The sequence below is a fragment of the Lepeophtheirus salmonis genome, chromosome W (genome assembly GCF_016086655.4).
Source record: "Lepeophtheirus salmonis chromosome W, UVic_Lsal_1.4, whole genome shotgun sequence".
Lineage (NCBI taxonomy): Eukaryota > Metazoa > Arthropoda > Copepoda > Siphonostomatoida > Caligidae > Lepeophtheirus > Lepeophtheirus salmonis.
In genome coordinates, this window is record NC_092585.1 from 555,298 (window position 1) to 577,385 (window position 22,088).

Sequence of the window (22,088 nt, forward strand, 5' to 3'; positions counted from 1 at the left end):
GTACACTAGCTGAACAGGCATTAGCTGGTTTTACGAGAAATGGAGCATGCTATGAAGCAGCTCTAAAGGTCCTAGACGATAATTAAGGAAAAAATAGGAGAGTATTTGAGCGAATTATATGTGACATCATTAATGCAGGAATGGAAGAAGGCCACCTTGCATTTGCTATGAAAGTCATGTCCAAATTTGACACATTAATCAGCAACCTGAAGATGGAAGATAAACAATTAGAAGTTGAGGACAGAGAAGCATTTGAAAGATTCCTTCAAGATGAAAATATGAGTGAGTCATTGGAGTTATCTGATTATAAATTTTTGAATTTTGTCCAGAGAAGGGCGGATACTTCCTTCGAGCTTCCTGGATTAGAGAAATCATATTTGAATAGTGGATTTCAGGGATTACATGCAACTACAAAATCCTTAGGTAAAAAATCAAAAAATAAGCAAACCAAACAATCAAACCTGAACTCCATTATCAAATGTTTGTTTTGTGATGAAAATCATAGGTCTAGGAATTGCCCTAAGGGCATGGAGTTATATAAAACTTCAAATGAACGAATGCTACGGTTGGAGGGATGTTGCGAAAATTGCCTCCAACATGGACATAAAACAATTGAATGTTCATTGAAACCTGTGAAAAGTGTGAAAAAAACATCTCACTTCTGTGCATCTCGAATGAGATCCATCAACCTTCACCTATCACTTGAAACCGAATCAGATCAAGACAATCCTCCCAACATTTCGTTGTAAAGTTAAAGGTCCTAATGGAATCCAAACAGCGCGAGGTGTTTTGGATGGGGGATCCTCAACATAAACAAATTGGCTGATGAACTCGGAACAAGAGAAATCAAATCCCAAGGAATCAACATTGGGATATTAGGTGGTGTTTCTAGGAAATTAAAAATTCAAATTTTTACAGTAATGTTCGAGAGCATGAGGGGGAGATTTTCAAATAAATTTCACTTCCACACCATTTGTGGAATTTCCTCTTCCTTGTCAACTGAAGGAGATCCTAGGATTTATTTTGATCTGGATGATTTCGCAGATGAATATCCTCTACAGTCAGCCCAAGTAAACCTATTAATAGGTCAGGATTACTACTGGGAGATAAATTCATTCGTTGAAACCATGGAAATTTAGTCGCCCTCAATACACCCTATGGATGTGTGTTAAATGGACGACTTCCAGTGAATTCTTTAACTTCAACTTCTTGTTTACTGTCAAATGCGGAATTATCAAGACATATTGCAAGTTATTTTATGCTGGAGTCACTTGGTATTAATTCCATCTCACATGAGGCTGAAATTTACTCTGTGTTGGATCAAATGGCTCTTGATCAATTCAAACAGAGTGTGAAGTTTGATGGAAAACGATATACGGTTAAACTCTGTTATAAAGAAGATGACCCAAAAATTAAAAATAATTTTCAATGTGTTTCTGGAAGACCTTTATGTGGATGATCTGCTCACTGGAGAAGATTCTGTTGAAGCAACTACGCTTCTTATTCGGGGATTGCAAGAATTAATGGCGAAAGGTGGATTTACTTTGGCAAAATGGGCATCCTCACATCCCAAAATCCTTGGGCAAATAAGTACAGAATTAATAATGAGTAATGGATAATTCAATAAGGTTATCTGAATCTACAGATTAAAAAACTTTGGGGGTAAAGTGGATCCCAAAATTAGATTCGTTAGGTTTTTATGAATATGAATCGTTGACAAACATAGCAAATAAAAACCAAGAGATCAATCACGAGTAAGATTGCTAAATTTTTTTATCCTTTGGGCTTAATTTCACCACTAATGGTTGAGCCAAAACTTATATTGAGAGACTTATGGACATTGAATTTAGAATGGGATAACGAATTACCAGCCTACACTCTTGGACGCTAGATGAGATGGGTTACTCAAGTCTCAAGATTTTAACAACTCAGATTTGAAAGATCTTTCAATATGGATTCCAGAGGTAACAAAGAATATCAGATACACGGTTTTGGAGATGCATCCAAAGATTGCTTTGCTGCTGCAGTTTATATATTTGTTAATGATGACTTTGGAAATTCGAAATGTATATTTTTAATTGCCAAGTCTCGATTAGCACCTAAAAAACCGATATCCATTGCCAGATAGGAGCTATTAGCAGCTCTGTTAGTAGCTAGATTAGTTGACAACTGTAAGACAAAATTGGATATTGGAGGGAAAAGTTGCTATTATTGGACTGATAGCGAAATCGTGTATTGGTGGATTAAAAAACATCATGGTAATTGGAAACAATGGGTAACTAATAGAGTCAGAGAGATTCATTCTTTATCCGATCCGATTGATTGGAGACATGTTCCTGGTAGTTTGAATCCAGCCGATCTACCCTCTCGAGGATTGACTCTGGACAAATTGGTAAAGAATTTTGGATTCATGGGCCTGAATTCATTCATCAAGAGAGGGAAAATTGGCCTAAGAGACCCGTTTTTTGTCCGGTTGACGAAGTTGATACTGAAACAAGAAGAGTCGCTCTTATTGCACCGACCACTCTGATTATCACAATTTACGATGTAAATAATCGAGAACACTTAACGACCTCCTTACGAATTGTATGCTATGTCTTAAGAGCAGTTGATGCGTTCAATGGAAAGGTAGTTCCAAAATCATTGGTTCTCTCAGCTTATGAAAACAGAAGAGCCCTCCTACTACTCATTCGTACAGTTCAAAAATAACATTTTGGGGACGAATATAATCGTCTCCAAGCTGGGGAAGAGATCCTAAGGTCATCGAATATTTTGAAGTTTAATCCATTTTTTGACATGAAAGAGGAAATAATTCGAATTGGCACTCAGATTAGAACATCACCTGTCCTATTACCTGCATGAAAGGATGGTTTAGTGCTAAAATTAATCCTACAACATCACCGTTCAAATCTCCATGCTGAACCAAATCAAACCTTACATTCCCTCAGACACAGGTACTGGATTGTAAAGGGTTTTAGTATGGTTAAACAAGTCATTTCAAAGCGTTGTTTCGTATGCAAACGGTTCACAGAAAAACCTCAACAACAAATGATGTCAGTTCATCCTGAAGAACGAATCAATCCTGGAATGGAACCATTTTCGGTTATAGGATTGGACTTTCTTAGTCCAGTTTACATCAGGGACGATTCTGGTAAAAAGGAAAACTGTATCAAGGGCTGGATATGTCTTTTTACATGTGGTATATCAAGGACAGTTCATCTTGAACTTGTCAAAGATATGACTGCTAGAATATTTTTAATTGGTCTCACACGAATGATAAATAGGCGAGGCATGCCAAAAGTTATTATTAGTGATAATGCAAAGACTTTTAAAAGCGCATCTATGCAGTTAAAAGAGGTATGGAAGAACTTGGATGTGGAACCAATCTCAAGGTCAAATCCTTCAGTGGAATGGAATTTCATTGTTTAAAAAGCTCCCTGGATGGGGCTTTTTACAAGATACTAAATCGGTCGATCAAAAATGCATTAAGACGAGTAGTTGGAAAGGCAATTCTCAAAGAAACTGAGTTTGTCACCTTTTTGACTAAAGTTGAAGCTCAAATCAATTCTCCCCCTGGCATGGGTTACAGCAAATCTAGAAGACTGTGATCCCATTTCTCCTGATATGATTATAATTGTTAGGAAGTTAAGTAATGCAACTTGGTTCGAGATCAACAAATTCGAAGATACGAATCAAGTTCTTATGTCTCATCGTCTCAAATATCGACAGATACTCTTAAAACACTTTTTTAACCTTTGGAAGTAGGAATTTTTAAAGGAACTTTCTATTCGAAAAAAATAGTGCTGTCCTGTGGACAACATAGTGAAAGTTGGAGACCTCGTTCTCATCGAAAAAGAAAATGTATCACGACTCAGCTGGCCTATATACAGAGTTACTGAATTAACTCCGTCACGGGATGAAAGAATAATCGGAAACATATACGGCCCTTGAATCAAGTGTTTCCGTTAGAGTGCGAGTTAAATAATTGATTTATTTTCTTTTATAAATTGTTTGTTTTTTGGCTTTGGTTGTTCATATATACATATATGTATACCATTTATGCGATTATTGTTAGTGTATTATGTCATTTCTAAATTTATAATTTTTCTATGTTAATCCCAGGGAGTATAAAGAATATACATCATAATAAATTGGGAAATTACATTTAGTAAAAATATAAATAAACATTGTAGTTTAAAATTAGTTCCCACAAACAAAGACCACTTTAGTTACACTAAAGATCTATACAATAAATAAGATTAACAAAAAAATCCCAACAACAAATAAAAGACAATATAACCAAAAAAAGTCATAAATCTAAAACTAAGTATCTAGGATTTGCCTATTTTTATGTCTATTAAATATCTTGATAATGTGATTTAAAATTTTTATGTATTTAATTGAGTTCTCCGGAAAATACCGAATAATATCCAGCGCTAAATCGAACGTCAATGTATCGTCCTTGGGTATTTTCAATTCAAAAGCCAAGTATCGTGACGCAGCCGCAATAAGTATGCCTCTTAACTCCCTTCCATCTGTTGGTTCCTTCAATGTCAACTTTTTTGCAATATAAGCCTTAGAGTTAAGTAAGCCAAACCCGATTGCTTTAGCCTTCTTCGAAGGAATTAACTTATTTTTTGGAAGCCCAAAAAGAATTATGGCCGAGATATGGTTTGGTGTGGTGTTTATATGACCTTCCAAGTTCCATTCAACAAACTTCCTCAATAACAGCAAAAAAGGACACTCAGCAAAAGCATGAATAACAGAATTAAACATCTTGCCACAGTCTTTACAATAATCGTTAAAAATTATACAGCCCGTAGCCACTTGAAATTGGGCAGTGAATTTCCTGCCATCGGCAATTCCTTTAGTCGAATTCATTATATGACTTGTCCAATCGTCCTTCAAACTAAGAATACGGAGATATTTTCCACAAACCGTGATGGCTTCAGTTGATACTTTTTTAAATATTTAGGTATATTTTAGATTTTGAGACAAATCATAAAGCAATTCAAATACTTTCAAATTTGGGGTTTAACTTCTTTTCTGATAACTTTTTACAGCTATTCAAGGAAGCTAGGACTATGTTTACATAACTGTGCAATTTTAATTAAAAGTATATCTATACTAAATATTTTTAATATGGTTATATTCCACAATTTTTATCTAAAGATTCATTCAATTTAAATACTCCGTTACTTAGATGATTTGATTCGTTACAGGCCGTTCGTAACATGATATAAAATGTTTTTAAAACTATTTCATAGTTTCTCAATAATGTATTTATGACCTCTAAACTCAGATTTTAATTTAGTTACTTAACATTTCATTTATGAGTAGGAAAACCATCAATGATACCACATACCAAATGTAAATCATATTCATTTCCTCGTATACATTCATAGTACAATGACCCATATAAACCTATAATTACAGCTTCTTAAACCTTTAAAAATAACAAATAAATGTATTATAATTATTATTTCAATTAAATAATGTAAACCATCATAATTTTTTTATTGTATATTTCAATTATTTTATTTTAATAGCATAACTTTTATATTGTATTACGACTAATTAAATATTTTTAGTATACAACAATTCATGTTTTTATAAATTTATTATATATACAATTATGATATAAAGGCCCTTTAATATTTTAAATTCAACATCCACATTGGCTCAATTTTGTAAATCTTGGAATATGATATTTATATGGGATATTGAAGTTCCACTATCAGTATGACTATGAATCTAAGCTTTTGCTGCAAGACCATATACTTAAGTACAAAGTTGATGAATTTATATTCAATTGAGTAATTAATTAGAGTATATTCACCAATGCAGGTAACGTATAGAGGAATATGCCAATGAGGAACCCTCCATAACCACGAAACCCAAGAAACTCTTTTCTCCAATGCCGTAGTTGAACCCTATCAGTGCTATCACCTATCATCATAGATTGTTATTTAATTATCAGATCCCTCATTCCAATTTAATTAACATGAGTCGAACTTTTTGAAATCGGTTCGAACTTGAACATCGTATGTTATGTCTAAGAACGTGTTTCCCGTAGGCCTTTCCGGTACACCACCAAAAAAAAAAACTCTTTAAAATGAACACGGTATCTTCTTACTACTTATTTACTTATATCATATAAGTAAATAAGTAAAATTTCGCAACCTATCATATAAGTTATATGATAGGTTGCGAAATTTTTACCATTAGGAAAAACTAGAACTAACTTAACGAAATATGCATGTTTGGAACAACTTACCTCTGCGAACAAATCTTCTCAGTTGTTAATATCAATAAAACAAAATTGTGTTTTAAGATAACCAATAAGCACTTAAATGACATTATAAACGTTACAGCCAGTCAGGACATTACACCTGATGTTGATGCACTCGTTCATGCAAAAATATGCCTAGTTTTAGGAGTAAAAACTAGTCCAGAAAAAATTCAAGTTTTTAAAATCATGCCTTGCTATTTCAATTTGCAGATAATGTTTAGATAAAAATATCCCTTTTTTTATATATAACTCTTAAATAGTGCGGAAACATAACTTCCTTTTTTATAATGCGAGGTAATAAGGCCGTAGAAGAAGTGGCAGGATGGACGTTTAGTTTAGATTCTTTAGTTTTCTTGGACATACAGTCAGTTGCTACTATGTGTTAGAGTAGTGAGGATGTGTGTTTGCTCTCGAAAACAAATATTCCCAGAAAATGGTTTGACATAATATTTTATAAAAATAAACTCATTGCAATTTAGTTCCTGAGTTTTTTTTGTGCGATTTATGAAAACAGTTCATAGGTTTAATTTCCGATGTACAAAAAATATCAATTTATTTTCATGATTTGAAATTTGCAAAAAACTTAGAACGCGAATAACTCTATAAATAATTATGCTAGAGAGCTAAAATTAGTGCCATCAGGTTTAGTGTTATGCAAGAATTCAAAATGGGTGTAGTTTATTCAAATAAGGTAATTGAAGCGGGATTTATTTAGGGAAACCCAAGATTTTTAAGACATTTGCGGAATCGCAAATAACTAATTATTTTATGAACTAATCATTTACATCTACAAAATAAGAAAAGTTTTCAATTCAATTTTGCCTCTTTTGGGATAAAATAACTATCCACATAAAACCTTCCCTAAAAAGTTATTTTAAGAGAAACAAAAAAAATCGCCAGGATAATAATGCCAAAGTTTGGTTTATTCATTGTATGGTCAATGGACTATCAGATATGTTTTTTTTGAAACTGAGTAAAACTAACCTTTAAATGTGAACTATCATTATCAAACAAAAATAATAACTTATGTAATGATAAAACTTATTTTAATGCCTTTTGGAAAAAGGAAGTTATGTTGTGGCACCCCGCTCATAGAAATAAAAGGTCAGTAGAGAATATAATTAAAATTTAAAATAATTTGTTCAACATGTATTTCATAAAAATATATCATAATAAGGGACTTAAATGAGAGAAAGAGCTGGAAATATTTATAAAAAAAACAACAACATAAGATTGTGCTAAATCTATAGATACAAAATGTTGTTTGTAACAAAATAACGAAATTTTAAGAAAAAGTACTTTTGTGGCAGCAATAAGTAATTAAAAAATAAATCTATCAATCAAATGTATCGCTAAAATCCAAATAAAAAAGGTTATATCAAGTATCATCTAGTTAAAATTTATCTTGCCATTGTAAATGTCGTAAATGCCATTGATCTTAGCGATATAAAATGGAATAATAATAATTAAATATACAATCTATAGAGAAATAATAAAGTTGAAGACAAAAAGTAATGTCAAATAAATATTTAAATTTGAAGTCATTGGCAGTTTTGTTTTTGTTAAAAAATATTCTTGCTATATTTTTTTTGGTAAATGGTTTTTTGATTTTGGTTCATTATTTAAGGATGAAGAACATAATTGGCTGTTAATTGGCGAAAAAGAGTAACATCAAGCTACTTAAAACAGTTTGACGTCTGACATTTCAACAAAATTAATTTTAACCACAATTAAAAACGAAAGAAAGACGCCAAATAACATTGGCTTACTTCTCATGAATGTATATCAATCCACTATGTTAGAAGAAAATTGAAAAATGGAATAGATTCATAATTTTTTTCAAATATTTTTTCTAATATATATAGTACAACATAACATCACTGCGGCACACATTCCGATAATGGCCATCTGTTGAACAGCATTGACCCCCCGGTGTAAAACCGTTTGCCAACCACCATTTTGATTCACCCATGAGCATACCTAAAAACATAACATTAAGCATTTGTTTTAAGTAAAAACAAAAAGTCCACCTTTTCTCGTATGAATCGTAAAGACCAATTCGTCAATGTAACAAGTAGGCCTCGAATTCTCGAAGTTGTATATCTAGGACTATGAATTTCTTCACTGAACAACTTCGAGAATTCGAGTCCTTTAGATAACGACGTAATGCAGCCTGTTTCGTTCTCTTTGGGCAAGAAAGAAGGTTTATGAAGAGACGAAGACCATCGTTCTATTGCAATTTCAGATTGCTCCAGCTGTACTGAGCTTTACAGTTTTCCTTGCACTCTCCAACGACTCGACCTTTGACTACCTCCCCGAATCCTCGCAGTGGTTTGTACCTCCACAGGCAACCACCTCTTCTTCTGACACATCCTGGATCATAACGAAGTGGAAATCACTGCTCTTGCCTAGTATTTTGCTAATTCTTGTCCGTCAAACCAAGAGTCTTGTCCAATATGAATAGTCCATTATCTCTAATGATATTGTAATTAATAACGGAGAATTAAGTGATTAGCACTCCTACCGTTGGAACCACTGTCGTGTTTTTTTTCTTTTCTCTTATAATATATTATATTGGTGATAGATATAAATTATAATATCAGTTTAATTAATCTTGCAATTTTTTCCATTTAGACACTTTTGCTTTTTTTTATCTTGCCATTTTTTCCTTGACATATTTTCCTAAAATAATTTTGCTGTTATCTGCATAAATAGATTTTGTGAATTGTTGAGTGCTAAGTGATTAGGTGATAACAAATTTTAAGTATCCTCTTAACTTATGTAGACTTATATTGGAAAACCTTAATATAATTGCAAATTTCGAAACTTAGTTAGTCTTAGTCATCTTCTAAAAAACTTAATTGCTTATCACCATATTTAATATTACCCCCCTGAAGATTTAGGATCTCCACACTAATAAAGATTATTAATAAATGTTTCCCATAACAGTTCGTATATTTAATTATTAGTTATTTTAAAAATACTCATTAATGACATAGATACAGATGTTCAAAATTGAAAGCTAACCATTTATATTTTATCCTGCTTTTCTTTGATTTATACCTATATATATTATTAAAATGTATTATTATTTTAAAATCTGAATAAAACACTTGAGTTAATCCTTTACGATAACAAACGATACAAAATGGAAATTTAAGATTTAGAAGATAGCTTAATAATTTTTCTGGAACTTGCACCAACAGAATTCGACATTTTTTTACCCAAGTGTATGCTACTATTAGCTTAATTTATGAGATTTTGCTAGATATATTTAAATCCAACTTGAGCAATATAACTATCAAAATGATGATGTTTTTTACAGTTCAACCCAATAGGAATCTCCCGTTTCTAATAAATTGACAAATAGCTTTGTAAAGCATCGTCTTAGATTTGTCGAGTTCTGGTCGCTGAGAATATCATATTGTAAAGCTAACTAGCATATAACGTAGTTAAATATAATAAATCTGAAACCCTTTCAAGATCACCCCTATTAACACTATTTTGAAATGTTTCGATGAGATCTCGATCTTCGCCAGAACATTCAACAGCATGAGTTATTGATTTCTCAGAATTCAAAAAGGTCATGCATTCGCAATCTTTAATTTTGAAAAACTTAATGATGGATCTTTATGTATCCCAATATATAAAACACTAGATTAGCTTGAGATTCTTACATAGTAAAATTATAATCACAAAAACTGAAAATAAATATATGTATTTGGAAAAATTGGATCAGTGCATACAAATTATATAATATTTTTATTTTCAAATTTATGCTTATTACTTGATTTTCGTTTAATATTCTTAAGTTTCTAGTATAAATTCATTTCTTTATTTATTAAAAATGTATATGTAAGATTAACATAATGATATATGTTCTCTTAATTAAAATAAAGGTATTGATAAATGACTTAATATATCCCTTCAATGCTACGAAATAACTACATAATACTATTCCACGAACATCTCTAGCTCGAGACGTCCATGACTATTCATACTTCTTGCATCTTCTAAGATGCAAGTCACCCTTTATATAGTACTGGGATATCCCAGTATAGTCCCAGACTATATATTACGATAAAAGAAAAATAAACAAACACGACAGCGGTTCCCTGTTATCAATTATAATATCATTAGACATGATGGATTATTCATATTCGATAAGACTCTTGGATTGACAGACAAGCATTAGCATAATACTATGCAAGAGCGACTAACCACTGAGAGGATTCCGGGTCGAGTCGTTGGAGAGTGCCAGGAAAACTATTAAGATCAGTACAGTTTGAGCAATCTGAAATTGGAATAGAACGATGGTCTTCATAAACTTCATATTGAAGTCGAAAGACATCCATTACACAAATAATCAACAAGCATTTTTCTGTTAATTGGATGATTGTCAAATGGCATAGAAGCTTAAATCATCTAACATTTTTAAAGTCTTAATAATGATGTCATATTGATAAGATGCTGACAACTTATCAATTTCGATGAGGGCAACTACATACTTGTATTGAGATGTTAACGAAGAAATCATCAATGTTAAAACTGTTTTACATACATTCCCATCAACTTCTCCATAGCATTTTCCACTTGCAAACACTTGAGTGTGACGTTTTCAAATCTACTGTAACGGATAAAAAACGTCGAAGTCAATTATACGTAGTATATCTTCATTAAACATTTTGCTAATAAATACATTCGTTATACCCTCAAAAATCATAATAAAGCAGGCAGATGATAATCACATCAGTATTTTAAACAATGATACCATATGTATTTCCCCCCCCCTCCTCCTTGCACGCGTTTTTCTCTACAATATTATCAACTATACTTATAAGTTATAGATATAGACTTATGTGATTATCAGCTGCCTGCTTTATTATGATTTTTGAGGGTATAACGAATGTATTTATTAGCAAAATGTTTAATGAAGATATACTACGTATAATTGACTTCGACGTTTTTTATCCGTTACAGTAGATTTGAAAACGTCACACTCCATGAAATTGTAATTCATTATGAACCTTATTCTCAGAATAATAGCTAATGAAACGACAAAGTAGAGTATTTGAAATATATTTGAAGCTCAAAGTTTAAAAAAGATGGCTTTAATTAAATATAATCTACATACTAAAAAATAAACCATTAAACATTTAAGTTAAATATACAAAATTAAACAATTAAAATCATATAACTATTAATAATAATAAATTATAAATACAGAATATTGAAATAATAGATTGATCCAGATAATTTTTTCTTGTTTTAACATCGGAATTCAATTAAATATGTCATAACTTTAGGTTGCAATACACAAGCGAGACGTGGAGTTTAATCAAAAAGATAATCACCCCTCTTCTTCATGTGGAAGTTGCTATATACAATTGTGCACAGGATAGATATATCTCTATCGATGAGATCTAACTAATTATTAATAATAAAGTAAATGTCAAAATCATAAAATTAGACAATAAATATACTAATAAAAAAATGTTATAAATAAATTCATCGTAAAGATTTAGAGCAAAAGCTAATTATGTAGTAATGTCCGGCGATATTACTCCCTATTAAGAGCATCAAAAAAGATTTTCCCCGTTATTTAGGTATGCTTATATAACAACATACTATTATCATGATGGATATACACAATTGTTAATTATAATGCAACACCCAATGTAACTACCCTCGTTGTTGTGACCATTTAAACAGTTGTTTTTGCCTTTTATGAGTTTTCTGAACACCATTTCTTGGAGCCCATCAACCATAGCTAAGCCTTTAGTGATAAAAAAGTAATATTTATTGACTATGTAATATTGGAAAACCTAATTATCATACCCAAGTCTTAAAGCGAAGTAAGTAGTCTCAGACAAACTAGTTGCAAACCATCCAAAGCTACTACCCCCGTTGTTGTGACCATTTAAGCAGTTGTTTTTGCCCTTTACTGAGTTGTGTATCATAATTCTTGATATGTTTAGCTAAAATAGAATCATATTTTATGGTTAGATTTAAAAAAAAATTGAATACTTACTGTGAGATAGTACAAAATTCAGAGTTCCATTTCGATATTAGTAAATATTTTATACTTTTTACTGATAACTTGATCGTCATTTGGCGTGGATGACTCAAAACATTTTTATATGTATTTCTATAAATGACATCAGTACCAACATCCTCCATTAATTTAATGATGGTTCCTTGGGAAGGGATAGGTTTACCCGTGTATTTCTCCATAAATTTTTTAGCACAGATGATTAGCAATGGATAAAGTTATATTATAAGCAATAAGCATCGTTGTGAGATCAGAGTTAAAGTCTGACTTGATGTATTCATCGTTAAATTGATTTTATAGATGAATATCCATACTCTAGTTATGAGATGAGGATAATGAGTGGCGTGTAATTCTAGACAGGGGACTAAAGGCACATTTATATCGACAAATCCGACAAACCATCTGTTTCTCATCCGGTAAGTATTTTCCAAATTCCTGGGCCTCCATTTTCATAAATCCAGACAGAAGGCGACGTCATTTTGGGGATTTTATTCAGTTCTCTATCGACTATCACCATCTCATATTATATTAATATTGAATAATAAAGGCGGGAATGATAACGTTCATGATTGATAGAAGAAGATGTATATTATTTAATCAATGATGCCATAAGTAATTCTTCTTTTCTCCTCGCACGCTTTTCTATTCTTACCAAAATTATCACCCTTAGTTATATATACTTATGGGCACGTTGGGACAAAGTAATTACTTATTTAAGATTAACGAAAACGGTTGTAGCGTTTCTTACTTCTTCTTTTTTTCTTCATTATTTATTAATAATTCTTGTACAACATATCCATCTAAAAAAAGAATATAGTTTGTCGCTTACCTTATTGCAATATTGAATATAATTAATTTTATTTGTCAAATGCCTTAAAAAAGTTCCCCCTCCGCCTGAATTGCATTTAATTGGATCTCCATCTATACATTTCCCTCGGAGTTTATATTTTTCCATTTGGATATCCTAGCAACACGCCTTCTGATCCTCTCTTCATGTTCTGCTCAAGGGATCTCGTCTCTTTTTGCCTCACTCTATGCATCTCATCTTCTTAAATGGAAGGATCGTGCATTGTGTAGATGTCCCTTCCCTTTCAAGGTCTGTGATAGTGACTTCTGACCTCGTGAATCATTGCTCTATTTTCAAAATTGTATAAATTCTTCCAAATTTTCACGGAAGAATCGTATACTGCTATAAGAACTAATGAGTTCCATAAAAAGACAGAATAATCCACTGAAAGCTCAAGTGAGGATCAGAAAGAGTTATCATCGTCCATCCACTGCTCCTTCATTGAAGTTCTTTTGTTTTTAAGTGAACTCTGCTTCGTCTCAAACTCTTAGAAAAATATTTCATTTATAAGAGTCCTTCAGTTTCCTTGATGTTTATAACGCGGGAATAACTAATCTCAACCACGATTTTCATTTATAAGGTGGAGTTAGTGATGCATAATCTCTATGGATAATTATATAACCTGGACCCTTGATTTCTTTATTACTTGTGTGCCTCTTTTGTCATTGGTAAACCAGTGAAAGATAATTGCAGACACTTTAAGATAATGTGCCTCTCTTTTCTCGATAGTTTTGTCTGCATTGCCAATGCATATTCTATTCTACTAATATATATATATATACATATTTATTTATTTATGTTTAAAAATGTCTCATTTTATTATGTATAATCCCACTAATAATTTGTTGAATCTATTTGTTTTATTATATATTAATAACTTCTTCATCGTATCATTTGTCATTTTAAATTTGTCTGATTCTCTGCTTATAACTTCTATTGAAATGATAATTAATATTTTTTTTATTTGTATTTTTTTATAATTTATCCAAACTTATTGAACTTACTATCATAAAGAAACGTTATAATACTTTAATAAATTATCTTAATAATGTTCACCATTTCAATGTAACGATAAAGATACTTCGTAATTAAATAATAGTAATTAATATCACTATATAATACTGTGCTTCGTACAAATTCAAATAAAGTAAATACTAATTATATTTGAAATATTGAAATTCCCTACTCATCGTGAACAGATCTTTTCAATGTTACATTCTTGGAATCTCCTTCGCAAAGAAGGAGTCGAATCTGCTCTGTTGAGATGGATGATCTAGTTATAAGTATCTTTCTTTGATTTTCTCTATCTGGCTTCGGTCCTATCTCTTGGAGAACATATCTGAAGAGTTTTCGTATTTTTGTATCATCAAAGATGTAGGCCCTGATTTTGTAAGTTAAGTTGTATCTGGATTTACGAATAACAGCTGCCTGAATGGTCTCAAAGAGGTGAGGGGGGTTCTTAAATTCAAATAGTGTGCAAGGTGTTTAACTAACATTCGTTTCTTCGGGTTAACACTTGTGTATGCCCCATAGATTCGAACATGTAGATGTACAATTTATTTAAGATAATTATTAGTCTTTTTAGTTTATTTGAAGTATGATAGGATGAAGACAGATTTTATTTCTATTAATAATTAATATATTTATTTTTGTGTAAATGTGTCTCATTATATTTGGTATGTATATAATTTACATTTGTCTTCATTAATTTGTTTGATTTTCTATGTAGGTATAACTTCTATTATCATTATTTAATTTATATTTTTGTAATAGTAAATCGCTTTTTCAATTTTTTTTTTATTTTACCCATACTTTTTTAACTTAAAATCACAAATATACGTTATATACGTAATACTTTAACTTATCAATTTACTAATAATTTACTACTACGGCTTAAGTGTTATCCATTAGGTTTTGATTACTCATTGTATAACATATCGTATTAGCGACGTTAAGGGAATAAATTTAAGAGATCTCAATGTTAATAAGAATAGAAAAGCGTGCGAGCAGAAGAGAAGAAATACTTATGGCATCATTGATTAAATAATATACATCTTCTTCTATCAATCAAGAACGTCATCATTCCCACCTTTATTATTCAATATTAATATAATATTAGATGGTGATAGTCGATAGAGAACTGAATAAAATGCCTAAAATAACGTCGCCTTCTGTCTGGATTTCTGAAAATGGAGGCCCAGGAATTTGGGAATTACTTACCAGATGAGAAACAGATGGTTTGTCGGATTTGTCGAAATAAATGTGCCTTTGGTCTCCTATCTAGAATTACACGCCACTCATTATTCTCATCTCATATCAAGAGAATGGATATTCATCTAAAAAATCAAGTTAATGATGAATACATCAAGTCAGACTTTAACTCTGATCTCACAAAGATGCTTATTGCATGTAATATAACCTTATCAATTGCTAATCATCTATGTTCAAAAAATTTATGGAGAAATACACGAGTAAACCTATCCCTTCCCGAGGAGCCATCATTAAATTAATGGAGGATGTTGGTACTGATGTCATTTATAGAAATACATATAAAAATGTTTTGAGTCATCCACACCAAATGACGATCAAGTTATCAGTAAAAAGTATAAAATATTTACTAATTTCGAAATGAAACTCTGAATTTTGTACTATCTAACAGTAAGTATTCAATCTTTTTTAAATCTAACCCTAAAATATGATTCTATTTTAGCTAAACATATCAAGAATTATGATACACAACTCATTAAATAGTAAAAACAACTGCTTAAATGGTCACAACAACGGGGTAGTAGCTTTGGATGGTTCGCAACTAGTTTGTCTGAGACTAGTTTCTTCACTTAAAGACTTGGGTATGATCATTAGGTTTTCCAATATTACATAGTCAATAAATATTACTTTTTATCACTTAAGGCTTAGCTATGGTTGATAGGCTCCAAGAAATGGTGTTCAGAAAACTCATAAAAGGCAAAAACAACTGCTTAAATGGTCACAACAACGGGGGTAGTTGCATTGGGTGTAGCATTATAATTACCAATTGTGTATATATGTTGTTATATAAGCATAAATAGCGGAGAAAAAATCTTTTTGATGCTCTTAATAAGGAGTAATATCGCCGGACATTACTACATAATTAGCTTTTGCTCTAAATCTTTACGATGTCATGTTAGAAAACTACAATAAGTCAAGAATGGTTGCCTGAATTGTCTTATCAGTTAAATTTGACTGCATGGATTAACTTTTCTTTTTTAGATAAATATGAAATAAATGAAAGTGGGATTCTAAAAGCTGTTCTTACTAAGATTGGAAGAAGATATGGATTGAAATCTAACATTATTTTATGATTTACTTTATTATTAATAATTATTAAAATCTCATCGGTAGAAATATATCTATCCTGTGCACAATTGTATATGCAACTTGCACATAAGGAAAAAAGGTGATGATCTTTTGATTAAACTCCACGTCTGGCTTGTATTTTGCAACCTCAAGTTATGACATATTGAACTGAATTCCGATGTTAGAACAAGAAGATATTATTTGGATCAATCTATTATTTCAATATTCTGTATTTATAATTTATTGTTATTATTAGTTATATGATTCTAATTGTTTAATTTTGTATATTTAACTTAAATGTATGATGGTTTATTTTTTTAGTATGTAGATTATATTTAATTTAAGCCTTCTATTTTAAATTTGGAACTTCAAATATATTTCGAAATACTCTTATTTTGTCGTTTTATTAGTTATTTTTCTGAGAATATGGTTCACAATAAATTACTATTTCATGGAGTGTGACGTTTCCAAATCTACTGTAACGGATAAAAATCGTCTAAGTCAATTATATGTATTATATCTTTATTAAACATTTTGCTAATAAATACTTTCGTTACACCCTCAAAAATCATAATAAAGCAGGCAACTGATAAATACTGATGTGATTATCACATCAGTATTTTAAACAATGATACCATGTGTCTTTCTCCCCCCTGTCTCCTTGCACGCGTTTTTCTCTACAATATTATCAACTATACTTATAAGTTATAAATAGTCCAAATGGGAAATAATGCTATCCACCGGTATGCTAAAAAAAGTAATAAAAAATTAACGTGGTACCCCTGAGAATTGAAGAATGTATTGGAGAAGAGCAGCTTAGCTGTCATGATTTTTACTGGATTAGCTGTTAACAGTCCTGAGACGGTAGGAAAGAAAATAAATACAAATCCTACTCTGTATCTATTCTAAAACCATTGCCAAGAATTACTTGGGAGACGATCCTAAACTAGGACTTTTTATCATACCCATAATTATATTCTTCCTACCAATGTTGTATGGTTAACAATGGTTATAATATTAATTCATTATTTCACTCAGTTTTTATCAAGGTTGAATGACTTACCGAATGTTCAAATTTGAAGAAAAGGATCCAATTCTAGATCATTTGTTTCCTAAAAGGGTAAAAAATCAAAAAATGTATAAGAGAAGACGATTTGGATCCTTGATATAACAATATTAAACTGCCATGTCCTCTAAATATTACATTTTTAAATATGACTCCATATGGCATCATTGGTCCTTAATGTATACATTTAATAATATAAAAACAGATGTTTTATAAACCATTTTATCATATCTATCAAGGTTAATAGAAATACAAGGTTAGACCGACCATCATGTACCCACGGATGGGGAAGAAAAACAGATTTTGACAAAACATGCAACCAGACATCCACAATGACGTCAATATTAAAAGAGTGGTGGAAGTCAACCATCAGTCGTACATGGGTTATGGTATAACCTTGTATTTCTATCAACCTTGATAACAATTTATTATATCAAGGTTGATATATAATTAATAAAAAAACTTAAAAATAAATTTAATGGCCTTACTAATATGAAATTGAATAAAACAATTACGATCAATTACTTAACATAAATGTATCTTACATTTAGAATATGTCATCCTAGAATAATTTTGGCATTTTCGACATCTATTTTTCTAGCTTTATGGTACTGGCCAATTTTCTGTTTGATCTTAGTGAATGTCATCATTGGGAAGTGGTATAAATGGTGTTTTTTTATTTAATCTTAGCCATAGTTTCAATACTATTATTTCTGGGTCGACCTTAATTATTTATATTTAAGGAATTTTTATGGGCGTGGATGAGGGATTTAGAAATTTCTATTGTAAATTCTGCTAATGTTTTTCGATTCTTAGGTGACAAGTTGAAAAGCTTGTAATGCCTACAAAATAGAAGCCATGCATTCACTTACGCAATATCCATCATATGCCAAAATATTTTTATGTGCATCGTCGGGTTTTAACTTCAGTTCTATATAAACTGATCAACATGTCTGGTAAATCCAAACAATCCATATTTTTATTGTACATTGATACAATTTTCGGACAGTCTATACTTTTTATTTCCTTAGTAGCTTTGAACCAACGATCTATTTTTTCAATTAGATAGACACCAATAACATTTCAGCCCAGTTGAACCACACTATTGTCCAAACATAAAATAACTAATCCTGAATTGATATCAGTTCTGTAGTTGAACGATCCTCTTTCTAGCTTCTTGAATGGTATAAGTGATTTCAGAGGACACACTTTCAAGCGATTTGCTCTTAATGTGCCAATTGATTTGATTTTAAATAAAGCAATAACTCAAGAGTGGTAAACCAATTGTTGAAAAATAAAAATTTATAGCCACTTGTTGGCAAATTGCTGCATAACCGAGCAACAGATTGAGAACACGGAGAAAGATAATTATAATCAGAAATATGTGCTGTTTCTTTTCCATAATATATATAAAAATCATACATGAAACCAGATTTTCCAGCAAGTACCATATTCTGAAATCCTGATGTGCTATTTTTTTTTTGTTTTGGTGTTAATTAGTTATCTTACAAAATTTACTATTGAATGAATTATTTGCTAATCTATTAAAACGAAATGTTTCGCATTCGACTTTTAAACATTTGGATCTAATAGGCTTGATAACAGATAATATCTTGAAGAGCTTTCCATTTTCATCAGTGAAGGAGCAATTATCAACAAAATGCAGAAATTGACGTAGGAGCTTATATATTATATTATTATGCATATAAACATTTCTGGCCATGGATTCCATTTAGAGTCATATTGATTAATTTCTTTTTAAACATGTAAATAACATTGCAATCATGTAAAAAATATAATGAAATCTTTAAACGAAATATATTAAGGGTTTATCGTTAAAAAAATCATTTTCTTTTGTAATAAAAATATCTTGAAAGATAGATTTCAAATAAGTACTCACAGTACTCTTCGTCTACTACAATTTCCTTCACGCGTCATTTTCAAATACGATGTTATAGTTTGCACAAACACTACTAAACTGAGTATATTAACTAATTTATATATTCTAGAACATAAAAAAACTAATGTACTTTATGGTTAAACCGATTACATTTCCAGAATATCCGAAACAAAGAAAATGGTGCCATATAGAATCAGTGGCCTATAAAGGGTTAACCCTCTATATGCCATTGATATACATTTCCATTTCTATAAAATATAGCGCGTATATTAGAGATAGTTTAATTAATTTAAGTGTATTTATTTTGAGATGCATTGGACCTACCATTTCAATATTACATACTTTTCTTATAAATAATTCTAACATGTTTTAAATATGATATTATGTATATAACAAGAAATTTAAACTTACTTATCTTTTAAATTTATTTTTTAACATTAAAAACATTAACTTTCATTGTATAATTGTATAATTGTAATTCCTTTTTTTGCCGATAAAGAATGAAAAAAAGTATAGAATTATGGCAAGGCCTAAAGATTTTTGTCACTTGGTCTTTGTGGTTTTGGGATCCAAGCCTTCAGAAAATTCGCATTTCAGCAGCATAAAAAAACTGTATTGACGATAATAATTTGCAGCTTTATTCAAAGAATATAATTGAATCAAGTCCTAATGTTTCTAATTTTATTTCAGATATGAACAACATGCATGTCTCTTGCAATGTCTCACTCCATATTGATAGCCATCCAAATCTTCTAAAATTTATGAAACTTTATAATGGCAAAGCCATTCCAAATCGCAATCACATCACAAAGTCAATGGAGTTCCAAAGTAAAGTAGTATCGTCAAAGATTATGATAGAACTTGTAGAAAATGATAATCTTTTCTCTTGGACGAAACTATGATCAATGACTGCAGTATTGATTGGTCCTCTATATGGTAATTGTTATGTTGCCCTTATTTAATAAACTTGAAATATGTTAAAAAAGGCTGAAAATAGAACAATTGAAGTCAAAAGTATTAAGAACATTTTTGGCACAGATGTATGTGGCAAAAGACCAATGGTTTTCATTATCGATGGCACAGCTTATTCTATAAAATCAGTCAAAAACCATGGGAAAAATTTCCAAATGATCTTGAATGTCATTTGCCTCGCTCATGGTCTGAACAGAATAGCAATGCTCTCTTCAAATTACTTCGAAAATACCAAGTAAAGTAAAATTTTGTTTCTTAATTATGGTGAACGAAGACGACTTATTACTACGCCGAGCACTTCAATTCATTCTCAATGGTATGGAGTAAAACAGTGATGCAATAAATATATCAACAGCAATAACATTTCCATTCACGGCATATAAGACTTTTTTTTATAATGAAACTTGTAAGGACAACTTAAATATGAACGGATGAATGAGGCCTCTACAATTTTAGTACTGGTTATCATCAATAAAAAATAAATAGTACAATCAATATAAGAAACCAAATATTAAGATATATTTTTGATACTATACTCGTATCTACCTGTATTCGTAATTTTCATTAATTATCTTGCATATTCATTAAGATCCTCTTCATATTCCATAAATTATGATTCATTCTAAATACAGTCAAAAACTGTATCGGTTATGTAGTAAAAACTAAGTATAAATCCGCTTTGGGAGAAATTATATCTATTATAAAAAGGAGCGTTAAATTTTTTAAAGGTGTACCCATAACCAGATTTGAAAAGCTCAAGGTCTGGATCAAATCATAATAATTAAAGGCTTGATCACATCTTGAGATATACTCCTTTCTCCAACGAGATATGTGAGCATATTTACAAATTAAGGGAAAAATGAATGTGGGGGGGGGATCAAGAGCCTACATTTCTAGAGGACGCATTAATACGCTAAATCGAAGAATGAGGCCTCGGATCTCCAAACATAGAGGCTTTGGGGAAAGTGCCTAACTTCTATTGGTTTACAAGATTGAGGAAAAGCAGTGATGTCTGGGCGTTGAGGATCAAGGGTGAGTTCTAGAAATAAATTGGTCATGATCTGATTGATAGATTATTTATTGGACCATCGGAACTATTTGGTGTGATGAAAAAATATGGTCAATACTGGAGACAGATGGGTAGGTCGTGGGAATCCATTATGAATTACATTCTATATAACATGAGCTCTAACGAACCTCTTAACTTAAATCCAAGGCTTAGAATTCGGGACGAGTTTTTAAGGGAAGGAGGACAAACTTCTGTTGGTCAATACCTATCTCGTGGAGATACGGAGCTAGGCAATTTTATTCTATTAAGTAGAACCAAGAGATTAGTCTTATGCTACCGCTCCAAAACCATTAACCTCAAGCCTTCAACACCCTTCTTCATAGCAGTTGAAGCACTCTCTAATAGTAGAATAAGATCATTAATAAACGGTGATAACAATGGAGTGTCGTCTCTTATCGTCAAGAGAAGATTGGAGAAACTGAACCTGAAAGAAATGGTAAAGGTATTAAACCCAAAAACAATATTGAAAAATTACCTAACAGATTCCCATCAAAAATGATTAAGATACCGATTGGCTACCTCTTCTTTATTAACAAATATGTCAAAACAAATGA

The 22,088-nt window shown here is 31.1% G+C and overlaps 4 long non-coding RNA genes across 4 annotated transcripts in view; 1 reads left to right on the forward strand and 3 right to left on the reverse strand.

Annotated features, from left to right (window-relative positions):
* LOC139907403 (uncharacterized) overlaps positions 1-22,088 on the reverse strand; it is a 205,477-nt gene that overhangs the window by 116,640 nt on the left and 66,749 nt on the right. The window lies entirely within an intron of this gene.
* On the reverse strand, positions 5,509-5,975 carry LOC139907417 (uncharacterized). The gene is made up of 2 exons (XR_011784014.1): positions 5,840-5,975; positions 5,509-5,780 (listed from the first exon to the last, which is right to left on the reverse strand). It is a non-coding gene; the product is annotated as an uncharacterized lncRNA (long non-coding RNA).
* On the reverse strand, positions 11,745-13,017 carry LOC139907398 (uncharacterized). Its single transcript, XR_011783985.1, has 3 exons — positions 12,324-13,017; positions 12,131-12,270; positions 11,745-12,068 (listed from the first exon to the last, which is right to left on the reverse strand). It is a non-coding gene; the product is annotated as an uncharacterized lncRNA (long non-coding RNA).
* Positions 15,183-17,070, forward strand: LOC139907394 (uncharacterized). The gene is made up of 3 exons (XR_011783976.1): positions 15,183-15,849; positions 15,902-16,040; positions 16,102-17,070. It is a non-coding gene; the product is annotated as an uncharacterized lncRNA (long non-coding RNA).